Here is a 13565-nt window from a genome sequence, read left to right as displayed (position 1 = left end):
TACAAAAGACTATGCAAAGAACACACCAACTAAGTAATAAAAATAACATCCTGACTCAGGGACCAGTATACAGGAAACGGCCAGCACTCAGCCGCTTTTAAAAAATACTTTGACTATTGTTAAGCCTCACTTTGTTGGAAGGATTCCTGATCAGTCTTTTAATAAGAGAAGATTTGACCCTCAAGAAATTAAACCTTAAAACTTAAGACATAAACTTGGGGGGAGGGGTAGGTAGCCCATGGCGAACACCGCTTTAAACATATCAGATAAGGCCTCTACATCACCTAAGGCCTCTAAATCACCTACGAGGGGCTTCACTGACGGTCACACCTTGGGCTCCCCACCATCCCAAGAGATGTTCGCCACGACACACTCAAAGGCAGGCAACATGGGGACTGGCTATGCCATTTTTCACATGGGGAAACTGAGGCACAAAGACACTAAATGCCGTGTCCAAGGTTAAATACTCAGTGAGAGACTCCAGCTTGGAGTTCTGGTTTTCTAATTCAAAAGTGATCCAAACCACCTCAATCTAAAAAACCACAGCTGTCAACCTCACTGAAATCACTTTCCTAGGTCACCTGCTAGCTGAAATGGGCCTACCTTTTTTTTTTTTAAAAGTCTACCAGTAAATTATTTCAAACTCTTACAGCCTCTCCCCTCCTCCCACAAAAAGTAAACTAACTCTCTTTACTGCCTTCTTTATCAATCCTTACTTGCAGTAACTATAGAGAATCGCCTTCCAATAGAACATTCTGCAAGTTCTGCGCTGTCCCAATATGGCGGCCACTAGTTACACACATCTATTGGGTATGTGAATTATGGGTAGAGCACTGAAAGAACAGAATTGTTTATTTTAGTAACAACAGAATTGTTACTGAATCTTAGTTTATTTGAATCTAAATATGCACATGTTGGCTAGTGGCTGCCACACCAGATAATTAAGCTACAGATGAAAACAATCTTTCCACTGTGGTGGACATTTCATGATTTCTGCTGAGATTCATCTAGGTGTACAAACAGATTTCAATGTAGGTTCTTCTGTGTGGGAGAGGGAGAGAAAGAGAGAGAGAGAGAGAGAAAGAGAAATGGTGTGTGTGTGTGTGTGTGTGTGTGTGTGTGTGTGTGTGTAATTTAACGAGCTTGTCTCCAAGTGGGAAGATTCACACTATGTATACACAGGAAGGCAAAATAACACCAAGCTTAAGAGCTGGGCTTTCGGAATCAAACAATCCTCCCTCCACCATATATTAACAAGTCAGTGTCCTCTGAAGTAGAATGAAAATAATTGCTGCACACAGGGCATTAAGTGCCTGTAAAATCCTCACTGCATGGCATTAGAGTAACATTAGGAAAACTACTCTACCTGCACAATACCATAACAACTAAAACTTACAGGCAGCGTTGTAGTTTTCAAAAAAATTACACGTACATTCCCTCTTTCTGTCCTTGCACTACCCAATGAGCACCACGATTTCAGTTCCCGTTTTTATTTTTACATACAGAAAACGACACTCAGAAAAGTTACAGGACTTGAAGGTCAACGGTAGAGCAGAACAACAGGGTGGGCCCTTTCACTAGTTCAGGCCAAACGGGGACAAAGGCTGCTTTTCTAGCAAAGCGTTAGGTGTCCTGATGGAGCTGGACTCGGGCTCTATTCCTCTTTCTGCTGGCTAGCGCTGAAACCCTCCTAACAGCTCACCCAGGTAGACTCATGATGCCATCACACAGATGAGAAAACTGACACTCCCATGGTTAAAGGTGAGATTCGAGACCAACTAGGATACCACACACTTCATTTAAACACCCAAACTTTCAGGAGGGGTGAGCTTTGGGAGATTTAAGGGTCAAGGTGTGAAATTTAAATGAGGGGTGTTGACAATTCCCAGAGTGACTTAAGCCCTGGACAGAAGCACAAGAAGAGCCAACCTCAGAAGATCCAATGACACACACCCTGCTGTGCACAACACCAAATCAACACCTGAAGTCTCCATTTTCGTCCCACAGGTGTGTGTTCCCTTCAGGTCTAGAATATCCTTAAGGGGCTATCTTAATAAGTGGGTCAAGTGATGCACTTCAACTTTCATCCCTGGATTCATCATCCAGCTGGGGGGTTTTCCACGAAAATCTGCCGTACGTTTGAGATATTAACATCCCTAAACATAAAAGAGTCATCTTCACGTCTCAACTGTTCCATACTCAACATTCGCGCCCCCCTCCCACCCATCGCGTCTTTCCTAGGAATGACTAGTTGTAAACTTTTCATAAAATCGTCCTGGGCAATTTCCTACACCGAGGCCACCGTTCAGGACGGAGGAGTGGCGCTCCCCTCCCCCTCCCAGGCTGGAGTCCCGCCCCTCCCCTTTCAGGTTAACCCAGGGACCCAGGCGGCGCGCCTGGAGAGAAAAACATCCAGCAGTCAGGTCAAACCACATGTGACAAAGCAAAGCAGAAACCGTGGCACAAGGAATAGGGCATGGGTTTCTGTTTCTTTTGGGGTTCTGCTCTACAACATCAGCGACAGAAAAGAAAGAAGGAAAAAAAAAAAAAACACCCCACCTCCGACTCTAACTTTGTGGAATTTCCAAAGCGAGGGGCTCGGAGAATGCGAGGCCGTGCTAAGAACGAGCCCCCGCGCGGGCCTCACCGCGCACGGACAGCGCACGTGAAGGGCAGGCCCTAACCCAGCGCCCGCGGGCCTCTGGCAGCCCCCAACTGTCAAGGACCCGGCGACCTCCGGCGACCCCCGAAGGCGCGCCCCACCCCGTTCCGAACACCGGCCCCCGTGGGCAAGGTCCCCCTGGGGAGCAGCGCCCAGGACGCGAATCTGGGGGCACCCCTCCCCCCAGCCCGGGAGCAACAGGTCTGCAGCCTCCCCAGGCCGCTCTCCGCAGACCCGGCCCGACCAGGGACGCCCCCCGTCCGCCGAAGTCGCCCCCAGCCCGCACTCCTCGCCCGGGCTGGGGAGCTCCCGACTTCCTTGACGGTTTCTGCGGCTCAAGAACTGAGCCGCCCAGGGCCCGCGCCGCCGCGCTTCCAGCCGGCCCGGGGCTGGCCGGCCCGCGCCCGGGGATGAATGGGGCTCCCCTCCCCCCACGGGGGATCCCGCGGCGGCGCAGGTCCGTCCAGCCAACCCCGGGTTGGGCAGACAAAGGGGCACCGGGGGACAAATCGAGCGCTTCCCCAAACTTGCCGGCCGCCTCCCCCGCCCCGAAACAAAGGAGCCCCCCAGCCTCCGCCCGCCCCCAACGCGCCGGCACTTTGGGGAGCAGCCAAAACGGGGTATTGTGCAGCCTGCAGGGAGCGCGCCGCACCCCAGCCCAAGCCCGAGAGACACTTGGGGACCTGCCCCTCCAAAGCCCCGGAGGCGGACGGAGCGTGCGGGCGCCCCAGGCCGCCGGCCTGACCCCGGAGGGAGGGAACCGCCGGCCCCCATGCGGGACAAGTTGGCGTTCCCCCCCGCCCCACCCCGCGCCCGGCCAGCCGGCCGGCCGAGCCCCGCGCACTCACCTCGCCGCGAGCAGCGCAACTTGCGGCGGCGCCGCCGCCCCGAACCTCCCTCCGGCCGGCCGTCGCCGAGCCCGGGCCGTGCCGCGGCCGAGGAGGGCCCGGCACCCGGAGCAGCCGCGCGCCGCCCCCGGGCCGCCCCCGCCCCGCCGCAGCCGAGTCCCCGAGAGGCGCGGGCGCTGGAAAGTTTCGGATGCCGAATGGCGGCCGAATGGCGGCCGAATGGCGGCCGAATGGCGGCCGAATGGCGGCCGAATGGCGGCCGAATGGCGGCCGAGGGGGCGGCGGCGGCGGCGGCGGCGGCGGGGCGGCGGCGGCGGCGGCGGCGGCGGGGCGGCGGCGGCGGCGGCGGGGCGGCGGCGGCGGCGGCGGCGGCGGCGGCGGCGGGGCGGCGGCGGCGGCGGCGGCGGCGGCGGGGCGGCGGCGGCGGCGGCGGCGGCGGGGCGGCGGCGGCGGCGGCGGGGCGGCGGCGCTGGCGCCACCTCGCTCCCGAGCGCAGAGAGTGCGGGGGGATGGGGGGGGCTGGGGCGAGAGCGGTGGCGGCGGCAGAGGGCGGGACGGCAGGAGGGACCCGCACGGGCAGTGACCTCCGGGGGGAGCGGCCGCCAGCGCGCCGACCCCGGCTGGGAGGACTGCCAGGGAGGCCGCCTCCGCCGCCGGGCCGGCCCCTCCCCCCACGGCCCCCAGCCCGCACCCTCCCCCACCGCCGGGGAACGGGAGCCCGGGTCCTCCCCCCCCGACACACCCCCCACCCACACGCCCGGGGGGGAGGGGCGCGTCCCAAGCCGGTCCCTCCCCCACGGAGGGTGAGGCCACCAGGCCTGCCCTCCCCCACAACCAAGAGGGGGAGAGTCCGCCCCCAACACAGCCCCTCCCCCAGGGCTCCAGGGAAGACTCGCGTCCTGAGCCGCCCCGTCCCCACAGCGGGGGAACCTGCAACCCTCCCCCGTCCCTCACCCCTGACTCTGCTCTCCCCGCCGCGCCCGGGGTGGCTGAAGGGAACCCGGGTCTCCCTAGTGTATCCGAACCCCGTCCCTTCCTCGTGGCCTCCATGCGGGCGGAAGGAGACGCAGGCCTGTGCCCACCCCGTCCCAGGCCCGGACCCAGCCAGGAGGGGACAGGAGCCCGGTCACCAGCACCGCGGTTTCCAGGGGAGGGGGGAACCGGGCCACCGCTCTGTTACCCTCCCCCACCTCCAAGAAGCAGCCGCCCAGCTGCCCTAGCAGAACCCCTGCAACCTGCCTGAGGACGCCGCTCCCTCAAAATCGGCGGCCGGCAGGGCACCCCAATGGTCTCCTCCCCTCCCCGGAAAAGTGGGGGCCCAGGGGGGAGCCTCGACCTTTGCAAAATGCCTCCAGTGAAGAGCCGGCAGTGCGTGGGGAGAAAGAAACTCGGGCCCAGCGGGGTGGAGGCTCCCGGCGGGGGCAGGGGGAAGAAGCCGGGCGCTCGGGCCTTCTCACCCCCGCCCCCGCCCGGAGGCGTCGGGCCTCGGGCCCCAGCCAAGTGCTAAGGTTGCCGCAGCTCGCTCGGCCCAGCTCTGGTGAACCCGAGGCCCCAGCGCTCCTGCCTCCCCTCCTGCTTGGCGACAACTGCCCCCCACTCGAGGCCTGAGTTCACTTAAACAAACATCTGCACCCACCCGCCGGCACCTTGGGTGTCTGCTTTGCCGAATATTTTAGAATAAGTTTGCCCCTCCCTTTGGCGTATAAGGAGCTTCGCCCCAAGAGCCCAGTACACACTCAGCGTTTTACACTGGCACCTCACTTGCTCCTTGCTGGGACACCGGGCCATTTGCTGTACTGGTTGTGCAGAGAGGGGGCCCGAAGTGAGTGTTTAAGGGGCTGGTCCTCCATCAAAAAGGCAGACTAAAAATTATGCTGCCAAATATTGCTGTGAAACGTCAGTGATGTAAAACGACGGTTGCTGCACATTATTATTAGAGCACATCAATAAAAGATACACTTACACAGTCTCCATAATTGTGAATCAGCAGAATAGATTTTGCCTTATTTTGTATCAGTTGCCATTCAAGGCCCCCCAAAAGGACGTGGTGGGACCTTCCCTTGAGCTTGCCCGTCGTTGCTCCCGGGCTCCCTGGGCTTGTGAGGACTGATGCTGAGGTATTAACAGGCAATCGAAAAACCAGGGGGGCAACAGAAAACCCGAGCGAGCTCCTGATGCAACCCTGCCCGGGTTACACGTGCTTCCCTTCCCCCACCGCCTGCTGATGGGAGCGCTGCGTTTTTTCCGCCTGTAGGGTCACATTGTGGTTGATTGATTCTCCTTTCGCCTTGCTCAGTCATTCAGATTTGGAAAGTAAATAACAAGTTGACAGCATTACAGCTCTCGCCTTTACTGGGACACGGCCCCCGGCTACCGCACACTCTCGAGTAGCCGCGCAGCCAAACTGGCCCTCTGGCTTGCCAGCCGTGCTTGTCCTTAGCCGCTTGGAAATTCCGAACTGAACACCATGAAAAGGTTCCTTGGTATGTTTTGATTACTTGGCAGACGCCAATCATTTAAAGTATGAGAAAGTGGTGGAAATCCTCGCTTCCAAACTAGGACCCGGTGTGACCACTTTTTTTACAGCTGGTCTTCCGTAGCTAACAATGCGAGGGAGCTTGGAATCCATCTTGCCTGTTTGATCGTGTCCCAATAATCCCAACGATCTTCTTGCAAGTAAGGAGTCGAGCACTTTTACCACAGACTCCTAGGAGCCCCCAGGGACTCTGTAAGACCTCAGACAGGAAACGCGACCCCCTACATTTATCCTAATAACACCGAGAAATTCCACCTTCTGAATGCTAGACGGGTGGTAGGAACGTGTTAAATTAGACTATTTTATTTCATCTGTTTTGCAGATTTTTCGAATGGTGTAAGAAAAGAGGAGAAAAAGCACATTAAAGTAGAGCAGGAAAGGAGCTAGTGCGTTCTGACAAAAGTATAAAGGTTAATTTGGAGGCCGTGAGCAGCAACGATCTACACAGGTATCCACTGCACAATATCTATATTCCAAACAAGTATTTTTGGTTGCTGACTGCAGGGGGCTGGAATACAAGAATCCGCTCGCAACAAATGCTATCAGTATTCCCCCTAAACAGTAGCCAAATGTTTAATAAAAAGGCAGCAGGAACCCACACAAATATAGTCAACTAATTTTTGACAAAAGAGCAAAGGTATTTCAATGGAGAAAGAATATCCTTTTTAACAAATGGTGCTGGAACAACAGACATCCATAGACAAAACAAACAAAAAAATTAATCTAGCCCAGACCTCAAGGCTTTTCACGGAAACTAACTTAAAATTGATCATGGGCCTAAAAGTCAAAAGCAAAAACATAAAACTCCTAGAAGATAATGTAGGAGAAAATCTAGACGACCTTGGGTTTAGCAGTGAGTTTTTAGATACAACACCAAAAACATGATCCGTGAACAAAAAAAAACTGATGAATTGGACTTACTGAAATTAAAAACTTCTGCTCTGCAAAAGACACTGTTAATGAAAAGACAAACCACAGACTGGGAGATATATTTGCAAAATCCATATCTGATAAAGGATTATATCCAAAATATGCAAAGAACTCTCAAAACTCAACAATAAGAAAACAATACAGAATAAAAATGGGCAAAAGATCTGGGAAAAAAAAACTCACCAAAGAGATATACAGATGGCAAACAAGCATATGAAAAGATGCAGAATATCACATATCACAATGAAAACGCACATTAAGACAAAATATGGGGAATTCCCTGGCAATTCAGGGGTTAGGACTTGGCGCTTTCATTGCCAGGGCTGTGTTCTGTCCCTGGTCTTGGGACTAAGATCCCACAAGCCACGCAGCTCGGCAAAAAATCAAATGCTAACAGGGTGCTGAGCAACAGGAACTCTTCCGCGTTGCTGGTGGGAATGCGAAACATAAGACCACTTTGGAAGACAGTTTGGCAGTCTCTTACAAAGCAAAACATACGATCCAGCAACCATGCTCCTAGGTGTTTACCCAACTAAGTTGAAAACTTATGTCTGCACAAAAACCCGCACAGGAATGTTCAACAGTTTTACTCACCAAACACCGAAAGCAACCAAGATGGTCCTCAGTAGGTGAATGGATAAACAAACTGTGGCACATCCACACAATAGAATATCATTCTGCAATAAAAAGAAATGAGCTATCAAGGCATGGGAAGACAAGGAGGAACTTTAAATGCCTATCACTAAGTGAAAGAGGCCAATCTGAAAAGTCTACATACTGTATGAGTCCAACTCTACGGCATTCTAGAAAAGGCAAAACTGAAAAGATCAGTGGTTGCCAGGGGTTCTGGGGATGGGAAAGAAGGGACGCATATGGGGAACACAAGGGATTTTCAGGGCAGTCAATGGATTCTGCATGATACTGTAGTGGCAGATACATGACATTTTGCATTTGTCCAAACAGGTAGACCTGTACAGAAACGGAAGTGAACTCCAATGTCAGCTGTGGATTTTATCAATATTGATTCATTCATTGTAACAAATGTACTACTGTTACACAAAAGATGTTAACACTGGAAATGGTGTGTGGGAGGAGGAAAATTGGGAACTCTCTGTACTATATGCTAAACCGTTCTGTACATCTAAAACTGCTCTTTAAAAAAAAGTCTATTATTTAAAAAAAAAAAAAAAAGACAGTAGGAAGAGGTGTTAAACTTCTCGTGAGAATTACTGCCCAGTTTTCATGGAATCCAATATGTAATTTCATCGAGGCCCATCTAACGGCTCCTAACACATAGGCCAATATTTGTTTGCATGACTGGCCTACTCAGAAAGGCCTGCGAGTCCAGGAGTCGTGTGCTCCATGCCGCAGTGGCCTCTCGGTGATGTTTGCAGAGCATGTCTCAGCTGTGAGGAAGCATCTGCCACAAGCTTCTCGAATGAAACAAAGAAGAGGGGTATGCTCGCCAACTTCACTTACAACCCTCTGGCCGAGGTTTGCTTTGGGGCTTGCTTCTACTTTTCCTCAGGGAGACTGGAACCGAAACTACAAAGGGAGATGGTTGTATCAGGTGGTAGCACGTGGTGAACGCACTTGGAGAAGTAAACAGGAGTGAGGACAGAGATTTCCATCACCTGCCTGCCGTGGATGTGAGATGAGGTGGGTGGTCGCCCCTTCTGCTCCCCTTGACCTGGGTAGGCATCCAGTCTTTTTTTCAAGATAGGATGAATTGTGTCTCCCGCCTCAAATTCATATGTTGAAGTCCTAACCCCCAGTACCTTAGCATGTGACTATTTTTGGAAAGACGGCCTTTAAAGTAGTAAATAAATCAAATGCAGTCATTAGGGTGACCCTTTCTTATCCAATCTGACTGGTGTCCTTATAAGAAGAGGAGACTGGGACACAGACATGCACAGAGGGAAGACCGTGTGAAGACACAGCAAGGAGGGAGGACTGGGGAGAAACCCACCCTGCCGACACCTTGACTTGAACTTCCAGCCTCCAAGACTGTGAGAAAATAAGTTCTGTTTGTTTCTCATTCTTTTTGGCTACGCTGAGTGCAGGATCTTAGCTCCCCGATCAGGGATCGACCCCGTGCCACCTGCATTGGGAGTGCAGAGTCTTAACCGCTGGACCGCCAGGGAAGTCCTAATAAATTTCTGTTATTTAAACCACCCAATCTTCGGTGCTTTGTTATGGCAGCACGAGCAGCAAATGCATGTGAGTTATTGCTGTTTCTTTTCTATTTGGAATGTCACATTCACTTCACATCCTTTGAATACTGAAAACACCTCACATTGGGCATGGGGATGTTCGTGCACAGTGTCGAATTTGATCCTCCCAGTAATACTGGAGGGCAGGGATTTTTATCTCCAATGCTCAGAGTAAAAGACTTGGCCCAGGAGGTTAAAGGATTGAGAGGAGGGGGTTTGTAAGCACTTCTACGCCCCAGACCTTCTTTGGCAAGTTACTGACTATATTGATTACCACTGCATAAATACATAAAATAATATACATAAGATTACAAGGAAACTCGATTCTGTAAAAATATAGTTAAATTAAAAAAAGAAATTCCAATGTCATAATACATGTGCTTCTTTCTCAGTACTTCCAATCATAAGCTCTAGAGGTGGTACTAATAACTTCTGTCATTTCAAAGTAGTGGTGGGTACAAATAAAATCTGCTTCAACTCTAACCTGCTCTGAAAATACATCAGACTTCTCTTGGTGACAAATTGGTAACAAATCAAAGATACAGTTAATGCTACTGTCATCTCCTCTATAGTCATAGTTGTCAGAAATGCTCAATTTGGGTTAACTGCAGAGGTTTTCCCCATCCATGTTCATGGACCCCCTGCAATCTCTCCCTGGGACCTTCCTGCCAAGGGAGGAAGTGCAAGCTGCATCCCATGACTCTCTATGGCCCTTCTGCCTACCTAGACTCATCCATGCCACCACCATGGACCCCCTCCCATGGCTCATGGGCCGGGACCCTAGAGTGAGATGACTTTAAGGGGATGCCAAAAACTTACTCATCCAGATAAGTAATACGTGCTTCCCTGGTGGCGCAGTGGTTGAGAATCTGCCTGCCAATGCAGGGGACACGGGTTCGAGCCCTGGTCTGGGAAGATCCCACATGCCGCGGAGCGACTAGGCCCGTGAGCCACAATTGCTGAGCCTGCGCGTCTGCAGCCTGTGCTCCACAACAAGAGAGGCCGCGATAGTGAGAGGCCCACGCACCGCGATGAAGAGTGTTTATTTTGACAAAATTCAACACCCATTTATGATAAAAACTCTCCAGAAAGTGGGCATAGAGGGAACCTACCTCAACATAATAAAGGCCATATATGACAAACCCACAGCAAACATCATTCTCAATGGTGAAAAACTGAAAGCATTTCCTCTAAGATCAGGAATGAGACAAGGATGTCCACTCTCACCACTATTATTCAACATAGTTCTGGAAGTCCTAGCCACGGCAATCAGAGAAGAAAAAGAAATAAAAGGAATACAAATTGGAAAAGAAGAAGTAAAACTGTCACTGTTTGCGGAAGACATGATGCTATACATAGAGAATCCTAAAACTGCCACCAGAAAACTGCTAGAGCTAATTAATGACTATGGTAACGCTGCAGGATACAAAATGAATGCACAGAAATCTCTTGCATTCCTATACACTAATGATGAAAAATCTGAAAGAGAAATTATGGAAACACTGCCATTTACCATTGCAACAAAAAGAATAAAATACCTAGGAATAAACCAAAAAAGAAAAACAAACAAAAAAAAAAACTGGTAAATGAAAACAACATTTAAAATTGTGTTGTCATTAGAGTATACACAAAGTAATTGAAGCTGTAGGTATAGAAGTGATTGCCTTGAGAAGACATGTATAATAAGGAAAGGAAGAAAGGAAGGAAGGAAAGAAGGAAGGAAGGAGGGGAAGAAGGAAAGCAAGAAGGAAGGAAGAGAAGGAAGGGAAGGAAAGAAGAGGTCTTCAAAAATAGGGAGATTTAAGTGGCATTTAAGTAAACCTGCCAAAGGGAGCAGTGGCAATCAAGGGACCTGAGTATTAATTAGGAATGACTGATCACGTGAGTCCCATGAGGGTAGGGATCACATCTGCTTCTCATTTCTGGAGCAGAGCACCTAGCACAGTACCTGGCCAGTAGACGCTCCATTCACAATTGTCCAGTGTTGTCCGTGGGGCAGGAAAGCTACAAATACCATTGGCTGCGGCAACTGGGTGACTGGGGATGTGTGCAAGCTGGATGGCAGGCAGTGAGTAAAGAAATGAATAGGGAACAGAAGTGCCCTTGACCGGTGGGGAGGGCCGCGTTGTGCACCCCTCTGCTCTCGCTGCAGGGAGATGGCTTAGCGACTTCTCCTGGGGAGGTTCCTGGCCTCCATAATCTGCAGGAAGCCCTCTCAGAGTCAGTGGGCGCCCCTTGCCTCCAGGGCCCTGCAGACCCCACAGCGCAGTCCTAATAACCTAACAGTAACACCCAGCCAAGCCCAGTCAATATACACCACCAGAGTCTGTACAATGACCTTTAACATCCAGGATGGACCAGACTTTCAAGACTGAGTTGTCAACAGTGAGACACCAGTGGTTGTGGATTTCCATGCACAGTGATGTGGTCCCTGCAAGATCCTGGGGCCAAGGTTAGAGAAGGTGGTGGCCAAGCAGCATGGAAAGGTGGTGATGGCCAAGGCGGATATTGATGACCACACAGACCTCGCCATAGAGTATGAGGTATCAGCTGTGCCCACCGTGCTGGCCATCAAGAATGGGGATGTGGTGGACAAGTTTGTGGGCATCAAGGATGAGGACCAGCTGGAGGCCTTCCTGAAGAAGCTGATTGTCTGACAAGCAGGGAAGCGTCCTGACTGCCCCTGCCCACCTGGGCCCCGTGGTCCCGGGGGACCCAGATAGAACTCATAGCCCTTCTGTGCCGGCCCTTCCTACCTCCTTCCTCTGCCTGGCCCCTGTGGGTCCGTGCTTTGGAGACCAGGCCTCCAAACACAGGAGCCTCAAGTGCTCCCAACCTGGCTGACCGCCAGGGTGGCCGCCCAAGGAGCGGTGCCGCCACCGAGCTGGGACAGCCGTCTCCTCACCCACTCTCTGCTCCTTCTAGGGCTTGTTGCCGTGCTCCCAGGATGCTGGGACAGAGTTCCGGGGCCAGCCTGCAGTAACAGCTTGGTCTCCCTGCTCCCTTCTGATCTGAACCCCGGTGCCTGGCTCATCTGCCTCCTGCATTTTTCTTTCCTGCTGCTGTTTTGTAAAAAAAAAAACAAAAAAAAAAAACAGAAGAAGCAAAAAAGAAACCCAGGGCTTCCCTGGTGGCGCAGTGGTTGAGAATCTGCCTGCTAATGCAGGGGACACGGGTTTGAGCCCTGGTCTGGGAAGATCCCACATGCCGCGGAGCAACTGGGCCCGTGAGCCACAATTACTGAGCCTGCGCGTCTGGAGCCTGTGCTCCGCAACAAGAGAGGCCGCGATAGTGAGAGGCCCGCGCACCGCGATGAAGAGTGGCCCCCGCTTGCCGCAACTAGAGAAAGCCCTCGCACAGAAACGAAGACCCAACACAGCCATAAATAAATTAATTAATTAATTACAAAACAAAAACAACCCATAGAATACAGTACCAACAGCAGACCCTAATACAATACACGGTCGTTGGTGATAACGATGTGTCAATGTAGGTCCATTTATTGTAACAAATGTACCACTCTGGTGTGGGATGTTGATGATGGGGAAGGCTGTGCATGTGTGAGGGCAGGGGGAGTATATGAGAAGTCGCTGTACTTTCTACTCATTTTGCTAATGTTTTGTTATTTGTAATTTCTTCTTCTAAAAAAAAGAGGATATTAAAAAAAAAAAAAAGAAATGAGTTATCAAGCCATGAAAAGACACGAAGGAACCTTAAGTGCATATTGCTAAATAAAAGAAGCCAATCTGAAAAGGCTGCATACTGAATGACTCCAACGATATGACATTCTGGGAAAGAAAGTAAAGAGATGTGATAGTCAGGGGTCAAGGGTCAAGGCGGGGTGAGGAAGTGATGATTAGGTGAAACACAGGAGATATTTAAGGCAGTGAAACTATTCTGTAGGATACCGTATTGATGGACACATGACATTATTTGTCAAAACCTACGGAACTGTATAACACAAAGAGCGAATTCTAATGCAAACTATGGACTTTAGTTAGTAATGGTATATGAATATTGGTTCATCAATTGTACTAAATTGTAACTGCACTAAGGCAAGAGAACTAAGAGAGAACTAAGAACCGCACTAAGGAGAAACTGTGAGTGGGAAAAGGAGAGGATATATGGAAACTCTCTGTACTATCTGCTCAATTTTCTTTTTTTAAATTTTATTTTACTTTATTTCTTTATTTCTTTATTTTTGGCTGTGTTGGGTCTTCGTTGCTGCACGCGGGCTTTCTCTAGTTGTGGTGAGCGGGGCCACTCTTTGTTATGGTGCACAGGCTTCTCATTGTGGTGGCTTCTCTTGTTGTGGAGCACAGGCTCTAGGCGCACAGGCTTCAGTAGTTGTGGCACGCGGGCTCAGTAGTTGTGGC

The 13565-nt window shown here is 51.2% G+C and overlaps 1 pseudogene across 1 annotated transcript in view; it reads left to right on the top strand.

Annotated features, from left to right (window-relative positions):
* LOC309662922 (thioredoxin, mitochondrial-like) overlaps nucleotides 1-12084 on the top strand; it is a 54391-nt pseudogene extending 42307 nt beyond the window's left edge. Inside the window, exon 4 of the transcript in view lies at nucleotides 11355-12084. The product of the transcript in view is annotated as a thioredoxin, mitochondrial-like (transcript). The remainder of the gene's footprint in view (nucleotides 1-11354) is intronic.
* The last annotated feature ends 1481 nt before the right edge of the window (nucleotides 12085-13565 follow it).

Source organism: Balaenoptera physalus (genome assembly GCF_965194825.1).
Source record: "Balaenoptera physalus genome assembly, chromosome: 6".
Classification (NCBI taxonomy): domain Eukaryota; kingdom Metazoa; phylum Chordata; class Mammalia; order Artiodactyla; family Balaenopteridae; genus Balaenoptera; species Balaenoptera physalus.
Note: the sequence above shows the minus strand (reverse complement) of the source record. Positions and strands in the feature narration are given on the sequence as shown.